Raw genomic sequence first — 23,642 nt, forward strand, 5'->3', positions numbered from 1 at the left:
GCTAGTACTGGCGACCGGAGGGGAACCAGAGGCAGGCGGAGGCAGAGCAGCTGATTTCTCGCGGCACCGCCGCGGCCACGCGCCCGCGACCGCCCCGCTCCCTGACTGCAAGGAGGGCACGCCTGACCCTCCCGAACGCCGGGAGGGCAGGCCATGGGAGAGGGGGGGATAAAGCGCGCCGGACCCGACACCGTCTGACAGACGGGCGGGTACCGAGCGCACACGTTGGGCACGGCTCATGCTGCCCCAAACAGTTTATATAGCAAGGGAAAGAAGAAAAAATTAGAAGATAAGAAAAGAGAGTGTAGGTATAGGGAAAGTATGGAGAAGAGAGTAGGTGAAGATATAAAGTAGGGAAAGATATAAAGTAGGGATGAATAAAGAACGTTTATTCACAACAGGCAGATCTGCAAAGGAAGAACTGTACTTTCCTGGTCGCAGATCAATTCAGAGAGGCAGATTTTCCACAGTAGATTCACTACACCCTCTCACTCACCCCGCCCCTAACCTAACGCCCTATCACATCTGCCTACTACTGTCAACAAACATTTTTAACTTTATTAACCCCTCTATCCCTGACTAGAAGTTTATGTGCCGTCGGCTCTATTCCTAACCTCCGTTATATTTGTGGGAGAAAAGTATTTAATGGAATTAGGTGAAAAAAAATTACCGTGTCAACTTGCAGGAAATGCTCATGAGGTGTAAAAATGCTTTTTGTGACTAACTGAATTGGCCACAATTTATCATAGCTTGAGAGAAATAAAATGAAGAGAGATAAAGTGCTAACCAATCAGCTCCTAACTGTCATTTTTCAAACACAGCCTGTTAAATCTAAGTTAGAAGTTGATTGGTTAGTACTTTATTTCACTCTCTTCAAGCATCCATGAGTGAAATTTGGAGAAACCAAACTCATGAGTGGAACTGTGAGTGAATCGATAAGGTTGAAGAATATAGGAACTAGAATATCATTACATGAGATGGATGAAGTTGTGGCTAAATCATTGCCTGCATGAAATGCTGTGACAGGGTAGGCTGTTTTATAGCGCTGCAAAGTTTCTCCCATTTTTGGGCATGTCTGTTACACAGTGTATTTGTCAGTTCTGCAGGATTTGTAGCTTCTGAATAAACAAGGAACAAGAGTCGCCTTAATTGTTCTGTTCTGTGGTGTGGTTTGCACAGAATTCGGCAAATTCGTATGAGATTAATATCTTTGGAATGGCTTTAAACATTTTTTTACCCATCTAAAATTAGTACTTTTCAACAAATGGTATTCAAAGAAGCCCACAGCTTTCTGAGCTAAATGATCCTGCAATACTTCACTGTATGAAGCATTAATTGCAGTATTCTATCAAGTTTACAAGAAAATTAAATATTTGACTTAACTTCTTGTACTAAATAATAATTTCTACCTTTCCTTAAATGCATAAACATTAAACAGGTAGACTACTAAATATGTATTTCTTTTTAGAGTTTTAAGGTCGAAAAGCTCCACCATCGAGAATCTAGCAGTAATTCTATTACTCTATTAACTACTTAACTGGTGCGGTTGCATGTGATCTGACAGCAGCCAAGAAGTGCTTCTGCTGACAAGATCCCATCACATGTGACCACACTGCCCCTTCTCTGACTCACTGGACTCTTCCACAGTGATGTGACATCACTGTCGGGAATCATGCCCCAGAATGCAGTGTGAACAGCATTCTGGAGTGCCTGCACCAGGGATCAAAGTGTAAGGGGGGAACTTAGGGTGCGATACAGACCCGGGCGCTAAGCTGCGCTCTCTCGCTGCCAAAAGGGGCCGGGTATGCAAATTCCACGATCGCACTGTCTGGTGTAAGGATGCCCTCTATGTCTTAGAGAGCGACGACAGAGCGAACGCACGCTGGCCTAAAGACGCCACATCATCTCCAGGAAGTGTATGATTCTGATGAATCACAACCATCGAGAGCCATCGGAGCAGCACGCAGAGCTTGAGGTAGACCCTACCCCACCGCAAGCACTGCAAATACTGCAGGCTGAAATACAACCAAGTGACGTGTACAATGACTCTTCCATGCTAATTATACACACCCATAAAACTCAGTTTTGACATGTCTGCACTCGCAGCACCACTCCCTCACTCACAAGCACCTTCCCCTGTTACCACCCACAAACGGAGCATTCTGTTACTCAAAGTAGCGTCCAGTCTGTGTACTATGAGTGCACGATTCCCAGATGCAGTGACTGGTTCGCGCTTGCGTATTTTGCCACATGCGCAGACGGGTGACGATCACCCATAGCAGACGGAGTTCGGTCAGCGCTACACTGACAAACACACAGCCGCCGGCTCTGGCAGCTGTGTGTTTGTTTAGATCAGCAGCCAATGAGAGTCTGTCAGACTCTCATTAGCTGCTGCTGCGCCCACTCGAGGAGCCACTCCATCTTCCGGCTCCCGCAGTGGGCAAGGGGAGAGGCGTCATGACGTCATATGACGTCTCTCCCATAATGCAAAGCGGCCCGGGAGGACAGATGGAGGAGCAGATGGCGATGGCGGGAGCGGGGATTCAGGTAAGTGTTTTTTTATTTTGTTTTTTATATTACGTGTGTCTACTGGGGGGGGTGTCTGGCACTACTGGGGGCACTATAAAGGTGAGGACTACTACTACTGGGGGCACTACAAGGGGGGTGGGGGACTACAACTACTGGGGGCACTACAAGGGGGGGACTACTACTACTGGGGGTACTACAAGGGGGAGGGGACTACTACTACTGGGGACTACTACTACTGGGGGCACTATAAGGGGACTACTAATACTACTACTGGGGACACTACAAGGGGGGGACTACTACTACTGGGGACACTACAAGGGGACTACTACTACTACTGGGGACACTACAAGGGGGGGACTACTACTGGGGGCACTACAGGGGGACTACTACTACTGGGGGCACTACAAGGGGGGGACTACTACTACTGGTGGCACTACAAAGGGGGGAATACTACTGGGGGCACTACAAAGGGGGGGACTACTACTACTGGGGGCACTACAAGGGGGGACTCCTACTGGGAGGACTACTACTGGGGACACTACAAGGGGGGGACTACTACTACTGGGGGCACTACAAGGGGGGCTACTACTACTGGGGGCACTACAAGGGGGGTTACTACTACTGGGGGCACTACAAGGGGGGGACTACTAATACTGGGGGCACTACAAGGGGGGCTACTACTACTGGGGGCACTACAAGGGGGGTACTACTACTACTGGGGGCACTACAAAGGGGGGGGACTACTACTACTGGGGGCACTACAAGGGGAGGGGACTACTACTAGGGGCACTGCATAGGGGGGAGGGGACTACTACTAGGGGCACTACATAGGGGTGGGGACTACTACTACTGGGGACTACTACTACAGGGGGCACTATAAGGGGACTACTAATACTACTACTGGGGACACTACAAGGGGGGGACTACTACTACTGGGGACACTACAAGGGGGGGACTACTACTACTGGGGACACTACAAGGGGGGACTACTACTACTGGGGACACTACAAGGGGGGACTACTACTACTGGGGACACTACAAGGGGGGGGACTACTACTACTGGGGACACTACAAGGGGGGACTACTACTGGGGGCACTACAGGGGGGGACTACTACTACTGGGGGCACTACAAGGGGAAGACTACTACTACTGGGGGCACTACAAAGGGGGGAATACTACTGGGGGCACTACAAAGGGGAGGACTACTACTACTGGGGGCACTACAAGGGGGGGACTACTACTGGGGGGACTACTACTGGGGACACTACAAGGGGGGGACTACTACTACTGGGGGCACTACAAGGGGGGCTACTACTGGGGGCACTACAAGGGGGGCTACTACTACTGGGGGCACTACAAGGGGGGTACTACTACTGGGGGCACTACAAAGGGGGGACTACTACTACTGGGGGCACAACAAGGGGAGGGGACTACTACTAGGGGCACTGCATAGGGGGGAGGGGACTACTACTAGGGGCACTACATAGGGGGAGGGGACTACCACTGGGGGCACTGCATCGAGGGACCACTGCTAGGGGCTCTATGTAAAGGGCAATACTGGGGGTACTGCATAGGGGGGAGACTACAACTGGGGCAACTATTTAAGGGGCATTGCATAAGGGTTACCACTATTGGGGGCACTGCATGGGGGGTGGACTGTTACTGGGGGCACTGCATAGAGGGTACCACTATTAGGGGCACTAATAGTGCCCCTGGGGGCACAAGGGGCACTGCACAGGGGGACCACTACTGGGGGCACTATATAAGGGGCTTACTACTGGGGCACAAGGGGCACTGCATAGGGGGGATCACTACTGGGGGCACTACTGGAGGCCTGCATAAGGGTGTTCTCTCCTGGGGCACACGGGGGCACTGCATATGGGCACTATGACAGGGGGCTGCCCTAATTTTTATTTTTACCTTACATTAATCCCATATGGACCACCTCCTCCATGGAACACTTGAGGGGGGCAGAGGGGCGCCGTAGCATGCATATTCTTCGGGCACCCTGGCTACACACTACTCCTCTGCCAGGGCCACCTGCATGCATTTGCCCCCCAGGCTAAAAGTTGCCAGCCAGCCCCTGTCCATGAGGGTGGGATAAGGGGCATCTTAAGAGAGGAGGGGGCCTGTGTGCAATCCCTCTCCAGGTTCCCCTCCTGTCTCCCTGCAGCTGGCCACTGCAGCATCAGTAGACTCTGGGCACTAGGCTGTGCCCAGAGTCTACAGCAAGATTTCCTCACTGCGCATGCGCAAAACACCGGAAAAATGGCAGTGGCAGCTATTTTCCGGCATTGTGTGCAGTGCTAAGACAACCCGACACGGGGCCTCTGAGAGGTAAGTTTTAGATAATATGGGAGTGAGCGCCCCCTGGACCCAGCCCAGGGGCCCATGTGCACCGCACACCCTGCACCCATTATAGATACTCCCCTGGGTGGGAATGTAACAGCAGGAGGGATCTGCTGTCAGTGGGGGGTGGGGTGGGTAGGGCAATAAGTAACATAACACTGGAAGGGAAGGGGGGTAAATAATAATAAATGACAGTCACAGGGATGGAGGAGGGGGGTGCAAAAAACGGGGGCTTTTTAAAGGGGAGAGGGGTTGGTTTTTAAAACAGGGGTTCTTTCACTACTACTGGGGGGGTTACTGTTTTTAGGATTTATGACCACTGGGGGACTATTGCCAATGGGGAGTGGAAAGTAATTTTATATTAGGGGCCTATGGACACGGGGTGCTGCGAGCCACCCCTTAGGCACATTTAAAAAAAATATATAATATATATATTTCAATATATTTTAACTATACCTTTTAAACTATATTAAATTTAAAAAAAACCAACAACACCATTTCTGACTGGTTTTGCCAGGGAAAAAATGTAAGTTAAGTGGTTAAGTAACTTGGACTTTCATAGACTGAGCATATCATGGGTTAGAAAGCTGTAGTTTCCTGGTAAACATTGATACCCATCTGATACTGTCCTGTCAGCAGACAGTCAGTGGGAAAATATAAAGAAGCGCATCAGTGATACTGATTGCACAGGCATATCCTGAGGGGGGCATGGTAAGTGTGTTTTGCAGGGCCTTTGTGTTTTTATAATGTGTAACTGAAGGTGTGAGACAGTCAAGGTCACAGTTACCAGATCTTTATCAAATAGAACGTCTAATATATTCAAAGAAAGAAATTTTTAGGAGCCCTGAATGCACCCATAATGCTCCCCCATACCAGTTCCTGGTGGCATTATCCTTCCGGTGATACACAGCAACATGATGCCTGTGCAAAAAAAAGTAAAGACTCTGGCATAGTGCCAGAGTATTTGCTAGCTCCTGTGCGGTGACATCTTTCTAAAGATATCTTCAGAAACATGGTGCTGCCGGGTGCAAGTATAGGGGTGGGCTGTAGAGGCACAGCCACAGTGAGGAATAGAGTGGGAGTAGAGATGTGCGGTTTGGTTTTCCTGAAATACACACATACCCAAACTTCGGGGTTACCTATCGAATCGAGTCCCAGTTCGGAATCACTTTGGGGTTCTGAGTCGAGCAGAGTCCCGGTTCGGTCCTGTAGACAGTACGGAACTCGGATTTAAAATCCAAACTAAGGTTTTGGATTACATTTAAACAGGTGAAAATTACATGATTTTAGTTGTTTTATCGATTTTTTTTAATCGATTTTTAAGATATCCAAAACTGAATCTGAACCAAAACACTTGAGGGTGGTTCTGCCGAAACACGATGATGAGCTAGAAACCAAAACACAGGGGTCCGCACACAACTCTAGTGTAAAGTGTGTGCGCCGGTACTCCCTGGAGCAATGGGCCTGTGTGCACTACTCTGCACCCATGGGAGATATGCCACTGATTCACCGCATGAATGTGCAGCTGACAAATCTGCATGATGATATCATGTCAACATGGACCAGAATCTCTAGAGATTATTAATCAAGGAAGTCCTAGAGCTAAATGGGGTCTCCTCACTACTACAGAGGAGTATCACTGAGGGTACATAAATATACTGACCGGCGCTGACCAGGTGTCCTATATATATAAAATAATAGAAATTTATAGACCAACATTGGCGGCGCTCAAAGGATCTGCAACCATATAAGCTGGACTAAAATTGGCAGTGTGTTTACTACTCAGCTCCATGGGACTCCATGCACTTACCTGCATTTTGTCCTTTGATCCTGCCTACATACTTGACCATCGGGTCCTCTGTATGCTATGCACACATCTGTTGTATGTTCTGCTCCATCACCACTATCTGTATAGAGAACTGTGAGTATGGCTGTACTATCACTAACAACTGCAATAAACACTAGTTCCTGCTTAAGTCTATCTGCCTGCCATATCTACCAAACTATTATCCGCTGGTGTCTACTAATAACATTTAGTATACACATATCAACAGGGGCATATGTAGCACCACTGTAAACATAGACAGATCTGGATTAAGGCTTGTGGGGGCCCCACGGCAACTTAGTTGTGGTGGCCCTTACCAATAAAATTGCCATGGCTCCCCGCAGCCATCTTACCTTATCTCTGGACTTTCCACTGACTGGCAAAGTAGCAGCATACTATATGATGTCTGCAACACTAGTGGGAACCGACTCCCGGCAGCATTTGGGAAATGGTTTAGTATACTGCCGGGGGCAAATGCAGGATTTTAAAAGTGGGGTGAGAGAGGGAGGGAGAGAGAGACGAAAGAGATAGGGATGGGGCTAGAGGAAAAGAGGAAGAGAGGGAAAGCGAGAGAGTAGAAGATAGGGAAGGAGAGAGAGGAGGAAGAAAGAGGGAAAGAGAGGGAAAGAGAGAGGGGGAAAGAGAGAGAGGGAAAGAAGGAGAGAGAGAGAGGAAGAGACAGGGAGGGAAGGAGGAGGGGGAGAGAGTGGGGAAAGAGAGAGAGAGAGTGGGAGAGACAGAGAGAGCGTGAGCACACACACTACATGTTTCAGCATCAGATTTGTGATGGGGACCGGCATGTCACTTCATTAGGCCCCGATTGTGAGCCTTGGCTGGGCCATCCATTGTAGAGGTGGAAACAAAGATGCTTTGTCTCAAGTCAAAAGCCAAAAGGGTCCAGAGTGGTCCACTTGAGGGCAATGTTAGCTGCATTGTGGGGACCAGTGTGTCCCACCTATAAACCAGCCCTGGATATGAAACACTACCCTGGGGGCATACTGTGCGCTATTGTGGACGCTTATGGAGCTCAACTCCCCCCTCCCTTTCAGCTGAGTAGCCCAGTTGTCAGGTTGCAGCCTAGGATCGGCTGTTACTCACCACAGCACTGGCTTTCCCTGATCCCTCAGATGGTCAGACATCAGGTGCTGCTGCAAGTGATATGCTGAGCATTATACTTAGAACCATGTGGACATCCATGAGCTGCACTGTGGTTTGGTTGCTGCAGTTGCCATCATGGACACAGCCATGACAGTTCACATCACCTGACTACCCTTTACCCAATGGTAGCATGGTGGTGGTCAGCTAACGCTGTCCACCAATGATCTGCTACCTTAGGATATAAAGCCAGTCTCCAGACAGAAGGAAGTTGCCTGTGCAACGTTGTCGCTACCTTGAGTATACTTGCGAGTCTCTAGTACCAACTCCTTGTGCAAAGAGTACATCCGAACATCTTGCAAGTGTGCGATACAAGTGCCAACTCCTTGTGCAATAGTGCGTCCGAACATTTTGCCTGTGTGCGATACAAGTGCCAAATCCTTATTAGGGATGTGCGCCGATCACCGTGTTGTGTTTTTGTTTTCAGTTTTGGATCTGGATCTGGTTTTGCAAAACCACCCTTGCGTGTTTTGGTTTTGTGTCTGGATCTTTTTTCAAAAAATTATAAAAACAGGTAAAACCACATAATTTGGACCTGTTTTTGTTCCTACAGTATTATTAACCTTAATAACATTTATTCCTAGTCATTTGAAGTCAATTTTGACCACCTCACATCTCACAATATTGATTTTCCCATCTAGGTTAGGCCTAGGCCCAAAATGTTGCATCCAGCTAGCTGGCTGACTAAACTAAGCGACAGCAGTGGGCAGCACTAACATGTGGCCATTTTAAAAAAATGAAAGTGGCATACAGGAGATGCTGAGTGTGGCCATTACAATTTCTGGACATTCATAAACAATCAAATTCAAAATGTCAGTCAGCAATGCCCCAAACAGCACATAATGCAGAGAAAAGAGGTGCAAGATGGAATAGTCCTCCCACCCTCATGTTGTATATGAAACAGGACATTCACAGTTTAACAAATCATTTCAGCAACAGGGACTGCCAATTGTGGCTAAAATTATTGGTTTGTTTGGACCCACATAAAATAAGCTGCCAATGTGCATTGGACATGGAAATTATCCCATACACAAACTGGCTTTACATTACAACAACAGATGTCGTCATCATCGTCATTATCATCATCCCCATCAGTGTATACATCCTCTTCTTCACACAATATTAATTCGTCCCCGCTGGAATCCACCATAGGCGCCTCTGTATTTTTTTTATGTAATTGTTGGTAGAGGTCTTCCTCGTCGAATTTGTAATTCATTTTAATGAACATAATCTTTTCCACATTTTGAGGAAGCAACCTCCTACGCCAATCACTGACAAGGTTGCCAGCTGCACTGAAAACTCTTTCAGAGTACACACTGGAGGGTGGGCAACTTAAGTAATGCAAAGCAAGTTTGTTTATGGGCCTCCAAACTGCCTCTTTTTCCTGCCAGTACTGAAAGGGTCTGTCTGACATGCCTATTTGGATGTTATCCGTAAAATAGTCATCCACCATTCTGTAAATGGTGACCGTATCAGACTTAGTCACGGTAGACATGTCACTATTAGTAGGAAGTTCTCTCAGGCCTGACCAGATGGCATTTTTTGGTGACTGTTCTGCATTACCAGCCGGGATTCTATAGGGAAAATTTAGCTTTTTCCTGGCTGCTGCAGAAACTGAAGGAGGAGATGATGGCATGTCACATGTCACTTCAGCTGACAATTTTTTTACCAACAGCTCTTTTCATCTTTTCAGATTTATGTCCGTTGTAAAAAAAGATGCAAGGTATGACTTAAACCTAGGATCAAGTATGGTCGCCAAAATATATTGATCTGATTTCAAGAGATTGACGACCCTTGGATCCTTGCAAAGCGAATCAAGGTCTTGATCCACCAGTCCGACATACTTAGCGGACTCGCTCTGTTTCAGCTCCTCCTTCAGTTTCTCCAGCTGTTTTTGCAAAAGTCTAATGAGGGGAATGACCTGACTCAAGCTGGTAGTGTCTGAACTAACTTCACGTGTGGCAAGTTCAAAGGGTTTGAGAACCTTGCACAACACAGAAATTATTCTCCACTGCACTTGAGTAAGGTGCCTTCCCGCTCCTTTCCCTCAGCGGTATGCCTCTTAGTGAAATCAGTTATACAAAGAGTAGCCTGCCTCTGAATCACCTGGCATTTGGTAGATGCTGCTGCTGTTGCTGTTGTAGGCAATACACCTACCCAGTGGGCTCTCACAGTCATGTAATCTTTAGTTTGCCCTGTCCCACTTGTCCACATATCAGTGGTCAAGTGGACAATGGGTACAACAGCATTTTGGAGGACATTAATAAGGTTTTTTTTAATGTCCATGTACAGATTGGGAATTGCTGTTCTAGCGAAGTGGAATCTAGAAAGAATCTGGTAGCTGGGAGACAGGACCTCAATTAACTCTATAAAATCCACTGCATTAATGGGGGATACTGGACATACATCTAATACCAGCAGAGCTGTTATGTTGTCAGTAATCCACTGTGCAACTGGGTGACTGCTTTCATACTTGTTTGCCCTTGCAAAGGATTGTTTGACAGTTAATTGTTTGGTTACAGTACTACAAGTAGTCTTCCTCCTGGTCCCTTTCTGGGATGAAGATCCACTCACAGCAACAGCAGCCGCAATAGGCGTAGTCATCAAGGATCCTTCTGAGGAATCACGGATAGGTGAGAAGTCAAAAGGGGTGTGGCTCTAAAAATAAAGGGGCATGGTCATAAAATAAATGGGCGTGGTCACACAATTGTATTCCCAATTCAAATTACACCACTCAGCAGCACAAGCTTATCTTGATTCACCTGATTCACATTACACCATGTAGTAGTATCCCTTATTCATGTATGACACACAGCAGTGCCCTTTTTACACAATGCCCACATTTGTGCCCCTTATACACAATGCCCACAGTATTAGTGCCCCTTATACAATGCCCACAGCAGTAGTGCCCCTTATGCAAATACAATGCCAATACAATAAAACCCCAGTACTTATTAAAAATATATATTATATATATCTGTGTATGATATATATCTATATAGAGATTAGTAAAAAGGACCAAGCAAATGCAGGGTCAGTGGGAGCAGAGTGAACACATACAGTGTACGGTGGGGGGTGGAGGACAAGAGGGATCAGGGTGAACACAGTGGGAAGGGGGGCAGTGGGATCAGGGTGACACACAGTGGAGACACAGGAGGGAGGAGGGGCAGTGGGAGAATAGAGTACACAGTGGAGAGGGAGGGCAGTGGGGGAAGGGTGAACACACTGTGTGGAGGGGGGCAGTGGGAAAATAGAGAACACAGTGGGGAGGGGGCCAGTGGGGGCAGGGTGAACACACAGTATGGAGGGGAGCAGTTGGAGAATGGAGAAGAACACACAGTGGGGAGGGGGGCAGTGAGAATACACAGTGGGGAGGGGCCAGCGGGAATACACAGTGGAGTGGGGGCCAGTGGGAATACACAGTGGAGTGGGGGCCAGTGGGAATACACAGTGGAGAGGGGGCCAGTGGGAATACACAGTGGAGTGGGGGGCAGTGGGAAAATTGAGAACATGCAGTGGGGAGGGAGGGGCCGTGGGAGCAGGGAGAACGCACAGTGTTATCCTACTCACCAGTGTCATGTGTCACCATTACACACACACAGCATGAGTAGCATCCGCACGGAATGTGTCATCTCAGGGCGGCTCCTCTATACGGGGAGAGACAGGCGCACGATGAGATAATCGCGCTGTCTGCCAGAGGGGAGGAGGGAGGTCGGCCGGCAGGCCAAATGTCAATCATCATAAGATGATTGACTCTAGTAGTACTAGCACCACCCACCCGCCACCACAGATATTAATTATATGGGCGGGCAGCGCTGGTGTGCAGCACAGAGACGCGGAAACCAGCCCGGACAAGCCCGCAGCTCTTTTAAGCGCGCAACACGCCACCAGCAGTACTGTATGCCTGACCTGTGTGTGCTGTGTTCTTCATTCTCTCCATCAGATCCCGAGCAAGGACAGTGGGCGTGCCGGCCGGACAGGCTTATCTAATGAAAGCAGACCCAATCACCCCACAAATTCAGACTGACAGCCGCAGGCCTGCAGCCTGCAGCTGACAGTTTCTAAAGCCAGTCTAAGTGGGCGGAGAGAGGCGGAACTGGTTCTGCCTCCCATTTGAAGTGACGGAATGCAGTTCCACCCCGTTCTGTCCCACTTTAACCCCTGAGTACCACCCCTACTACAACAATCAGGAGGGCTATCATCACTAGAACCACCAGTCATAAATAAAAGCCAAGGCCTTATCCTTTCCTTGCCACTTCGTGTAGTGAAAGGCATATTGCCAAATTTTTTTTTATCTAAAGTCAACTTGGCTTTATATTTTTTTTTCTTTAATAAAGTAAAAGAAGTTGCTTTTCCATGTCCATATCCTGACTTAAGCCTTGGGGCATCGGCCTTCATAGAGGACGAGGACGTTGACAGCCTTGCATCGTCATGACTGCTGCTGGCAGCCACAACATGTGGTTCTTGCTCTCCTGTCATGTGACTGCCCTCCATATGCACTGCGGTCTTGCAGCAAAGTCACCAAGCAAGCAGCAATAGTGTTGCCAAGTTGCGGCTAACACACACGCACAGAAAAAAAATACACTTTTATTATATATATATATATTTTTTTGTCCAGAACTTGGGGCCCGGAGCACCCCTGACCGAGGCAACATCAATTGATGACACAGGCAGTACTAGGTTGCTGCTGTATGATAATAATAAGTGCGGCTAACGCACATGCACACACAGAAAAAAAAATACACTTTTTGTTATAAATATATATTTTTTTGTCCAGAGCTTAGGGCCTGGAGCACCCCTGACCGAGGCAACATCAATTGATGACACAGGCAACACTAGGTTGCTGCTGCCTGATGACAATAGGTGTGGCTAATGCACATGCACACACAGGAAGAAAATACACTTTTTATTTTATATATAGATATACACATACAGTATATATATATATATATATATATATATTTTTTTTTTTGTCCACAACTTGGGGCCCAGAGTACCCCCGACTGAGGGAGCAGTGATTGACAACACAGGCAGCACTAGGTTGCTGCTGTCTGATGATAATAAGTTTGGCTAACGCACACACACAAACAAAACAAAATACACTTTTTATTATATAGATTTTTATTCTTTTGCCCTCAACTTGGGGCCCGGAGTACACCTGACCGAGGCAGAAGCGATTGACAACACAGGCAGCACTAGGTTGCTGTCTGAATAAGTGTGGCTAACGCACACACAAAAAAAATACACATTTTATTATATAGATTTAAAAAAAAATTTTGCCCACAACTTGGGGCCCGGAGACCCCCTGACCGAGGCAGCAGCGATTGACGACACAGGCAGCACTAGGTTGCACACGCACACGCACACACACAAAAAAATACACTTTTTATTACATAGATTTATTTATTTTTTGCCCACAACTTGGGACCCAGAGCACCCCTGACCGAGGCAGCAGCGATTGACGACATAGGCAGCGCGCTACCAGCCCAGAAGTGGAGTGAAATGGCGCAGACGCGGCTCTTCCTTATAAAGCAGAAACGAAAGCTCGCAAGCCGCAAGATTTCATCTCGTGCGGTTCTCGCCCCGGATCTCTAAGTTCGGGTGGATTCGGATCTCTGAGATCCGAACCCGCTCATCTCTACTCCTTGTGCAACAGTGCGTCCGAACATCTTGCCTGTGTGCGATACAAGTGCCAACTCCTTGTGCAACAGTGCGTCTGAACATCTTGCCTGTGTGCAGTACAAGTACCACCTGCTCACGCAACTTCGTGTCAAACACCCCTTTCCAGTTTACAGTTACGAGTGCCTCTCCTTGGCACAACAGTGCCTCAAGCACTTGCCTTCATATCTACACGAGTCCCAGTTCTCAGTGCAAAAGGTACTTCTTGTAGAAGTATATCTCATGGGCCATTGTCTATTTGTCTATTTGCCTCTATTCTCACGTTATCAGACACCTGGCCAAAGGGCCGCGACCTGCCTGCTGGGTGCAGCTTAAACCCATATCCCACTTGGAGGGGTCACTGGTGAACACCTCCCAGCTGGTTAGACTCCATGCCTTTGGACAGGTTTCATCAACGTTTGATGATTGTGGATGAGGAGATCATATATACATATATACAGGCCCCACACCTCTGGCTTCTCTCTCGTCCAGGGACCTCAGCTTCCATCCCCTCATTAGGGGATTCCTTTAAGCCAAATGTGACACCAGCACATGCACTGTGTGATGGGCTGCAAAGGGAGACTGCTTGCTGCTACAGCAGCAGCCTCCTCTGCCTGTGGGTGGGAGCGATCATCCTGATCGCCCCCCCCTGGATATACGCTGGGCTGAGGGGCTCACAGCACCCCCCTCCCCACGGCCACGCCTCCCACGGATAGGCCACACACCCTTCACATGGATCTGGCCCGACTCTTGGCAGCCCTGGCTCTACTATGGGGGCATATGGAGCACTTCTGTGGGGCCATATATAAGGCACTACTATGGGGGCATATGGAGCACTACTGTGTGGGGCATACTGTTTTTGATATACTACTATGGGGGCATAAGAAGCACTACTGTGTGGGGCATGCTGTTTATGACGTACTACTGTGGGAGCATATGGACCACAGTTATGGGACATATAAGCCACTCTATGAGCATGTATTATTAACTCGGGGGCACTAATTTTAGGGCATATTATTAACCAATACACTACTGTGGGGGTGGTGGCATATGTACTTTAGGACTACTGTGGCCAAATGGAGCACTTCTGTGGGGGCATATAGGGCACTAATGCCTTCATATTTCTATGTTTCTCTTTTGCAAAATTATTATTTTTATTTAAAAATAAGCAATTATTTTTTTCTGTTAATAATAAAAGTATAAAGTAAATTCTCACATAGGAGTAGACACAAGACCAGCCCTCACCACAATGTTTCTGCAGTGCCGTGCAAGGAATATACATAGAAACAATGGAACTTGACATACCATGAATACAATATAGCGTACATTGACATACTCACTATCTTACATGGAGCAACTCGCTATCATGTAGGGGAAGCTGTGGTAAGGTGCAGGGAGAGGGAACAGTCTGACACTTTACAAGCCTGTATATTAGATAAGGGTAAGCGTACAGTTGTAGAGTAGCTAAACAAATTGGGAGACAAAAGGTCAAGGAACACAGGCAGCATGGATAGTGAAACAAGAGGAAAGAGGGCCCTGTGAAAGCTTTCCACAAATGAAGTGGCAGAATGATTACTGCTGTTATGAGTTGTGATGAGACAACATGCAGTGATATGTAAGTGATTATAATATGCAAAATAACAGTGATTTCTGCTGGTGATGGGAAAAATAAGAGTTTGTAGATAAATAAGGCTACCTCACTTATGTATTCAATCATAAGAAGACTGTGGCCATTCATTTCTTCAGAGTTAACTGTGAAACATAGCAATTACTGCATCTGCAGTACACAAGTTTATTGTTATGTAAGGGACATCTATCTGCTATCTTTGATGTGCAGGAACTTAATGTAGGAGAGACAGAGCTATAGTAGTGGAGGAGCGTGGTCAGCACTCGTAGTGGTGTCCGTATAATTAGTAGGGGTGTGCACCGGCCACTTTTCGTGTTTTGGTTTTGGATCTGGATTTTTCTTCATGTTTTGGATCTGGATTGGTTTTGCCAAAACCACCCTTCCGTTTTTTGGATTCTGGGTTTTGTGTTTTGTATTTGTATTTTTTTTTAAAAAAAAGCATAAAAACAGCTAAAATCACAGAATTTGTGGGTTTTTCTGCTCCTATGCTATTATTAACCTCAATAACGTTAATTTACACTCATTTCCAGTCTATTCTGAACACCTCACACCTCACAATAGTGTTTTTATGTCCAAAAGGTTGCACCGAGGTAGCTGGATGACTATGCTAAGCGATACGAGTGGGCGGCACAAACACGTGGCCCATCCAGGAGTGGCACTGCAGTGGCAGACAGGATAGCAGTTTGAAAAACTAGGCCCCAAACTGTACATAATGCAAATGCAAAGAAAAAAAAGAGGTGCAAGATGGAATTGTTCTTGGGCCCTCCCACCCACCCTTATGTTGTATAAACAGGACATGCACACTTTAACAAACCAATCATTTCAGCGCCAGGGTCTGCCACACGACTGTGGCTGAAATGATTGGTTCGTTTGGGCCCCCACAAAACAAGCTGGCAATTAATCTGTCCCTGCACAAACTGGCTCTACGGAGGCAAGATGTCGTCCTCATCCTCCTCATCCACCGATTCCTCACCTTCTTCAGTTTTGTGTACATCCTTATCCTCACAGAGTATTAATTTGTCCCCGCTGGAATCCACCACCACAGGTCTCTCTGTACGTTCATTTTTATGAACATCATCTTCTCCACATTTTGTGGAAGCAACCTCCTACGCCTTTCGCTGACAAGGTTCCCGGCTGCACTAAACACTCTTTCGGAGTACACACTGGAGGGGGGGCAACTCAGGTAAAATAGAGCCAGTTTTTACAGGGGCCTCCAAATTGCCTCTTTTTCCTGCCAGTACAGGTACGGACTGTCTGACATGCCTACTTGGATGCTGTCACCGATGTAATCCTCCACCATTCTGTCAATGGTGACAGTATCATATGCAGTGACAGTAGACATGACAGAAATTGTTGCCAGGTCCTTCAGTCCAGACCAGATGTCCAAACTTGGTCCTGCCTGCCCTGCATCACCGCCAGCGGGTTGCTTAATATACCTAAGTTTTTTCCTGGCAGCCACAGTTGCGGGAGAAAATGAAGAAGGAGCTGTTGACGTGTCATGTTCCGCTTCAGCTGACAGTGTTTTCACCAGCAGGTCTTTGCACCTCTGCAGGCTTGTGTCCGCCGGAAAGAGAGACACCACATAGGCTTTAAACCTAGGATCGAGCACAGTGGCCAAACTGTAGTGGTCTGATTTCAACAGACTGACCACCCTGGAATCCTGGCAAAGCGAATGAAGGGCTTCATCCACAAGTCCCAAATGCCGAGCGGAATCGCTCCGTCTTAGCTCCTCCTTCACTTTCTCCAGCTGCTTCTGCAAAAGCCTGATGAGGGGAATGACCTGACTCAAGCTGGCAGTGTCTGAACTGACTTCACATGTGGCAAGTTCGAAGGGCTGGAGAACCTTGCACAACACGGAAATCATTCTCCACTGCGCTTGAGTCAGGTGCATACCCCCTCCTTTGCCTATGTCATAGGTGGATGTATAGGCTTGAATGGCCTTTTGCTGCTCCTCCATCCTCTGAAGCATATAGAGGGGTTGAGTTCCACCGCGTCACAACCTCTTGCTTCAGGTGATGGCGGGGCAGGTTCAAGAGTGTTTGCTGGCGCTCCAGTCTTCGGCACGCAGTCGCTGAATGGCGAAAGTGGGCAGAAATTTTTCAGGCCACCCAAAGCGTCTCCTGCATGCCCGTCGCTTTTAAGAAAATTCTGCACCACCAAGTTTATTGTTTGAGCAAAACATGGGACGTGCTGGAATTTGCCCAGATGTAATGCCCGCACAATATTGGTGGCATTGTCAGATATCACAAATACCATGGGAGAGTCTAAGTGGGGTAAGCCACTGGGCGATGATTTCCCTCAGTTTCTCTAAGAGGTTGTCGGTGGTGTGCCTCTTACTGAAACCGGTGATACACAGCGTAGCCTGCCTTGGAACGAGCTGGCGTTTCTGAGATGCTGCTACTGGTGACGCTGCTACTGTTGCTGCGTAAGATGATACATCTACCCAGTGGGCTGTCACAGTCATATAGTCCTTAGTCTGCACTGTTCCACTTGTCCACATGTCTGTGGTTAAGTGGACATTGGGTACAATGGCATTTTTCAGGACACTGAGGACACTTTTTCTGATGTTTCTGTACAGTCTCGGTATCGCCTGCCTAGTGAAGTGGAATCTAGACGGGATTTGGAACCCGGGATACACTACCTCCATCAATTGTCTAAATCCCACTGCATTAATGGTGGATACTGGACGCACGTCTAACACCAACATAGCAGTCAAGGCCTCAGTTATACGTTTTGCTTCAGGATGACTGCTGTCGTACTTCATCCTCCTCGCTAAGGACTGTTGGAGGGTCAATTGTTTAGTAAAAGTAGTGGTGTTTCTACTTCCTCTCTGGGATGATGAATGACTCCCAGCAGCAGCAGCAACAGCAGCAGCGGCAGCAGGAGGCATAGCAATGCAGGATCCTCCGGAGGAATCCCGGATAGGAGAGTCAGTCATGCCAGTGACATGGCCTGCAGGACTACTTCCGATCCTGACTAAGGAGGAAATTGATGAGGAGGGAGTTGACGGTGTGGTTTGCAGGCGCTTGGATACAACAGGACAACGGGATTTAGGTGTCCCTGGACTGCTTACGGTCTTAGCCAAAGTTTCTGAACTTGACAGTAACTTTTTATGAATGCGCTGCAGGTGCCGTATAAGGGAGGATGTTCCTAGGTGGTTAACGTCCCTACCCCTACTTATTTCATCTTCACATATGCTACATATGGCAAGACAGTTGTTGTCCGGATTTGGATAGACATATTGCCAGTCCAAAGAGGTGGAATGATTGGGCTTCTGCCCAGGCATGACCGTGATGGGCTTTTTCATCCCACGGACAACAACTGTCTCCCCCGGAGCCTGATTTAAACAAACCACATCACCATCAGAATCCTCCTCGCCAACTTCCTCCTCAGCACCAGCTACACCAGTATCCTCATCCTGTTGTACTTCAACAGTGACATCTTCAATTTGCATATCAGCAAGTGGACTGTGGGTGCTCCTTTCAGCACTTGCAGGGGGCGTGCAAATGGTGGAAAGAGCCACCTCTTCCTGTCCAGTGCTGGGAAGGTCAGGCATCGCAACCACCACCACACTTGGACTCTCCTTGGGGATTTGTGATATCTTCTTAGAATGCACAGTTCTTTGCTGTGCTTTTGCCAGCTTAACTCGTTTGATTTTTTTAGTGGGAAGAGGGCTTCCATCGTCATGTGAAGCTGAACCACTAGTCATGAACATAGGGAAAGACCTTAGCCATTCCTTGCCACTCCGTGTCGTAAATGGCATATTGGCAAGTTTACATTTCTCTACAGATGATTTAAATGTTTTTTTCAAGGTCATTTTCCTGAACTTTGTCATTTGGGATTGTATGTGCCCTCAACTATGACATTGGGCATCGGCCTTGGCAGACGACGTTGATGACATGTTATCGTCTATGTCATGACTAGTGGCAGCAGCTTCAGCACTAGGAGGAAGTGGTTCTTGATCTTTCCCTATTTTATTTTTATCGAAGAAAGTTTGGTCCTCCATTTATGTTATATTGATATATACGTGCGGCTAAGGCGCACACAAACACAGAAATTTTTTTTTTATTTTTGTTGGAGACTAGTGCACTTTGTGGATTACACCACCCTTTAAGAAATGAGCCAGCCAGCCCTTTACTTATAGGACACAGGCGCACGCTTGGCGCAGCTCCTTTGTTGATGCACGTGCAGCCACAGTGCACACAATTCACAAACACAAAAAAATATATATTTTTATTTTGTTTGGAGTGCCCTTTGGGGGTTACAGCACCCTTTAACGGACAAGCCAGCTGGCCTTTTACTTATGGGACACAGGCGCACGCTTGGCGCTGATCCTTTGTTGATGCACGTGCAGCCACAGTGCACACAATTCACAATCACAGAAAAAATGTTTTTATTTTGTTTGGAGTGCCCTTTGGGGGTTACAGCACCCTTTAACGGTCAATCCAGCCGGCCCTTTATTTATGGGACACAGGCGCACGCTTGGCACTACTTTGTTGATGCACGTGCGGCTACTGCGCACACAATTCACAAACACAAAAAAATATATTTTTTTATTTTGTTTGGAGTGCCCTTTGGGTGTTACAGCACCCTTTAACGGACAAGCCAGCTGGCCTTTTACTTATGGGACACAGGCGCACGCTTGGCGCTGCTCCTTTGTTGATGCACGTGCAGCCACAGTGCACACATTTCACAAACACAGAATTTTTATTTTCATTTTGTTTGGAGTGCCCTTTGGGGGTTACAGCACCCTTTAGCGGTCAATCCAGCCGGCCCTTTATTTATGGGACACAGGCGCACGCTTGGCACTACTTTGTTGATGCACGTGCGGCTACTGCGCACACAATTCACAAACACAAAAAAATATATTTTTTTATTTTGTTTGTTTGGAGTGCCCTTTGGGGGTTACAGCACCCTTTAGCGGTCAATCCAGCCGGCCCTTTATTTATGGGACACAGGCGCACGCTTGGCACTACTTTGTTGATGCACGTGCGGCTACTGCGCACACAATTCACAAACACAAAAAAATATATTTTTTTATTTTATTTGGAGTGCCCTTTGGGTGTTACAGCACCCTTTAACGGACAAGCCAGCTGGCCTTTTACTTATGGGACACAGGCGCACGCTTGGCGCTGCTCCTTTGTTGATGCACGTGCAGCCACAGTGCACACATTTCACAAACACAGAATTTTTTTTTTCATTTTGTTTGGAGTGCCCTTTGGGGGTTACAGCACCCTTTAGCGGTCAATCCAGCCGGCCCTTTATTTATGGGACACAGGCGCACGCTTGGCACTACTTTGTTGATGCACGTGCGGCTACTGCGCACACAATTCACAAACACACAAAAATATATTTTTTTATTTTGTTTGTTTGGAGTGCCCTTTGGGGGTTACAGCACCCTTTAGCGGTCAAGCCAACCGGCCCTTTACCTATGGGACACAGGCGCACGCTTGGCACTGCTCCTTTGTTGATGCACGTGCAGCCACATTGCACACAATTCACAAACACAGAAAAAATATATTTTTTTTTGCACTTGGGGGGAGCACCCCTGATGGACAGAGCACCCCCTAGACAACACTACAGCACCCCTTTAGGACTGGGACACTGCACAGGACTTTGGAGTGGACACAGCCCCTATGGACAACTAACAGCACAACACAGTCCAGCCAGCCCCTATGGACTTTGAAGGAGTTGACACAGCCCCTATGGACAACAGAAGCACAGCACAGCACACTACTACACTACACTACACTACACTACACAGCCCAGCCAGCCCTAACTCCCACCCTCCCTCTTCACTGTCCACAGCCGAGTGAGAAAATGGCGCCTACGCGGGTACCTTATATAGGATCCAAAACCCGCGAGACCCGGAAGGCAGGATGATGACGTTTTGCCTCGATTTCAGATCCGAGTCAGGCGGGAAAAGTCGAGCCTGACTGGGATCGGCCTCGGATCGGGAGGGCTCGGGGGAGTTTGGATTTCAGAAATCTGAACCCGCTTACCCCTAATAATTAGCAGCTAACATAAGAAAAAAAATAGACTTTATTTTATTTGAATAAGCAAAAATATGTTTTGCACCTATTTTTAATTAAAAAAATTGAATTTAATAAACAAAAATATCCAGAAGTCAGAATTGCCAGATGGTCAGTCCGCCCCTGAAGAGTAGGGTAGTGCGATCACATAGTTGTGTATGGCTTAGAGATGTGTGCCAACCCCTGTCTTTTGGTTTTGGATCTGTATCTCGTCGTGTTTTGGATCGGGATTGGTTAAGCCAAAACAGCCCCTTGCGTGTTTTGTTTTTGGTTTTGGATCTGTATTTTTTATCAAAAAATTATAAAAACAGCTAAAATCCCATAATTTGTGCTTTTGTTTGTTCATACAGTATTATTACCTCAAAAACATTAATTTCCACTCGTTTCCAGTCAATTTTGACCACCTCACAGCTCACAATATTGTTTTCATCCAGTTTAGGCCCAAAATTTGCACCAAGCTAGCTGGCTGACTAAGCAGCAGCAGTGGGAAGCACAAACACATGGCAGTTCAACTTCCAACGTGGCACATCAGGAAACAAATGTTTTTATTATTCAAGAGGCCTGAGGTAGTTGGAGTATGTATGTAGTTGAAAGCAGGGACAGGAAGGGTTGATTGGCAGTAAATTTTATTTCATTTTTTGATTCCATAGTAAATTTATGAGGGAGGAGGGGAGGCATTTACAAAAAATATTTTAATCATTCACATCAGTCCTTGCCCCATAAGAATCCTTGAGCGCCATGCCTGCTGCTGCTACTGAGAGTGGATTTTCATCCCAGAAGGGGACCAGGAAGACTACTAGTAGTGCTTTCCAAAACAATTGACTGTTAAATAAACCTTTGCAAAAGCATTTTCCAACCTGTACAGGAACATTAAAAAAAAACATAGTTAGTGCCCTCCAAACTGCCATTGTACACACTGTCCACTTAACCAGCACAAATATGTTGATAAGCAGAACAGAGCAAATGCAAGATTTAAAATGTAAGGTTTAAGTCTTACGTTGTGTCTTTTTTGAGAATCCTTGAGCACATGCCTGCTCCTACTGCTGGGAGTGGATATTCATCCCAGAAGGGATGAAGACATTGTTTCTCTCTTCCCAATGGACACAAGTCTGAATAGATGTAAAGAGCTGTTGGTAAGCAAATTGTCAGTTCAAGTGGCACATGATACAGCGATGGCTTCTCCTTTAGTTTCTCCAGCAAGTGCATCTGCCAAGAAAAAAAATTTACTTTCAAAACACCCACTGGTGATGCCTACAATTAATGATGCCTCCACCATGACTCCATCTGATACGGTCACCATTCATAGAAACATAACATAGAAACATAGAATTTGATGGCAGATAAGAACCACTTGGCCCATCTAGTCTGCCCTTTTTTTACCTTTTGGTAACCTCAACCCTATGTGATCCTCAGTTCTTTGTAAGGATATTCTTATGTCTGTCCCAAGCATGTTTAAATTGTTCTACTGTCTTAGCCTACCACCTCTGATGGGAGGCTATTCCACTTATCTACTGTCCTTTCTATGAAGTAAGTTTTCCTCAAATTTCCTTTGGATCTACCTCCCTCCAGTTTCATTGCAAGTTCTCGTGTTTTAGTACTTCTCTTCTTTTGAAGAATGTCTCCCTCCTGCACCTTGTTAAAACCCATGATATATTTAAAAGTTTCTATCATGTCCCCCCTTTCCCTTCTCTGTTCCAGACTATACATATTGAGATATCTTAGTCTTTCCTGATATGTTTTGTGATGTAGGCTAAGCACCATTTTAGTTGCCCTTCTATGAACAGTCTCTAATGTATTTATATATTTCTGGAGATGTGGCCTCCAGAACTGAACACAGTATTCTAGATGAGTCCGTACCAATGATCTATACAGTGGCATTATTACTCCTTTCTTCCTGCTACTGATTCCTCTCCTTGTGCAACCAAGCATCTGACTTGCCTTTCTCATTGCTTTGTTACAATGCTTATCTGCCTTTAAATAAGCCTGAAATAGTGACTCCTAGATCCCTTTCCTCCTCTGTAATTTCCATTAGAGTACCCTCAATACTATATTTAGCTTTTGGATTCTTGAGACCCAAGTGCATAACTTAGTATTTTTTAGCATTAAACTATAGTTGCCATGTTCTTGACCATTCCTCTAGTCTAGCTAGATCCTCCATCATTTGTCTTATCCCTCCAGATGTGTCTACCCTGTTGCATATTTTTGTTTCATCTGCAAAAAGGCATACTTTCCCTTTAATACCATTTGCAATGTCACCAACAAATATATTAAAAAGCACTGGTCCAAAACAAGAACCTTGGGGTATACCACTTGCCACAATTCCTTCCTGAGACTGCACTCCATTTACTACAACTCTCTGTTTTCTATTCTGCAACCAAGTTCTTATCCATTTAACCATCTCAGAATCCAGTCCCTAGTTTTCAAGTTTATTTATCAGTCTGCAATGTGGGACCGTGTCAAAAGCCA

This window comes from Taudactylus pleione, unplaced genomic scaffold (genome assembly GCF_031769625.1).
Source record: "Taudactylus pleione unplaced genomic scaffold, aTauple2 ptg001607l, whole genome shotgun sequence".
Taxonomy (NCBI): Eukaryota; Metazoa; Chordata; class Amphibia; order Anura; family Myobatrachidae; genus Taudactylus; species Taudactylus pleione.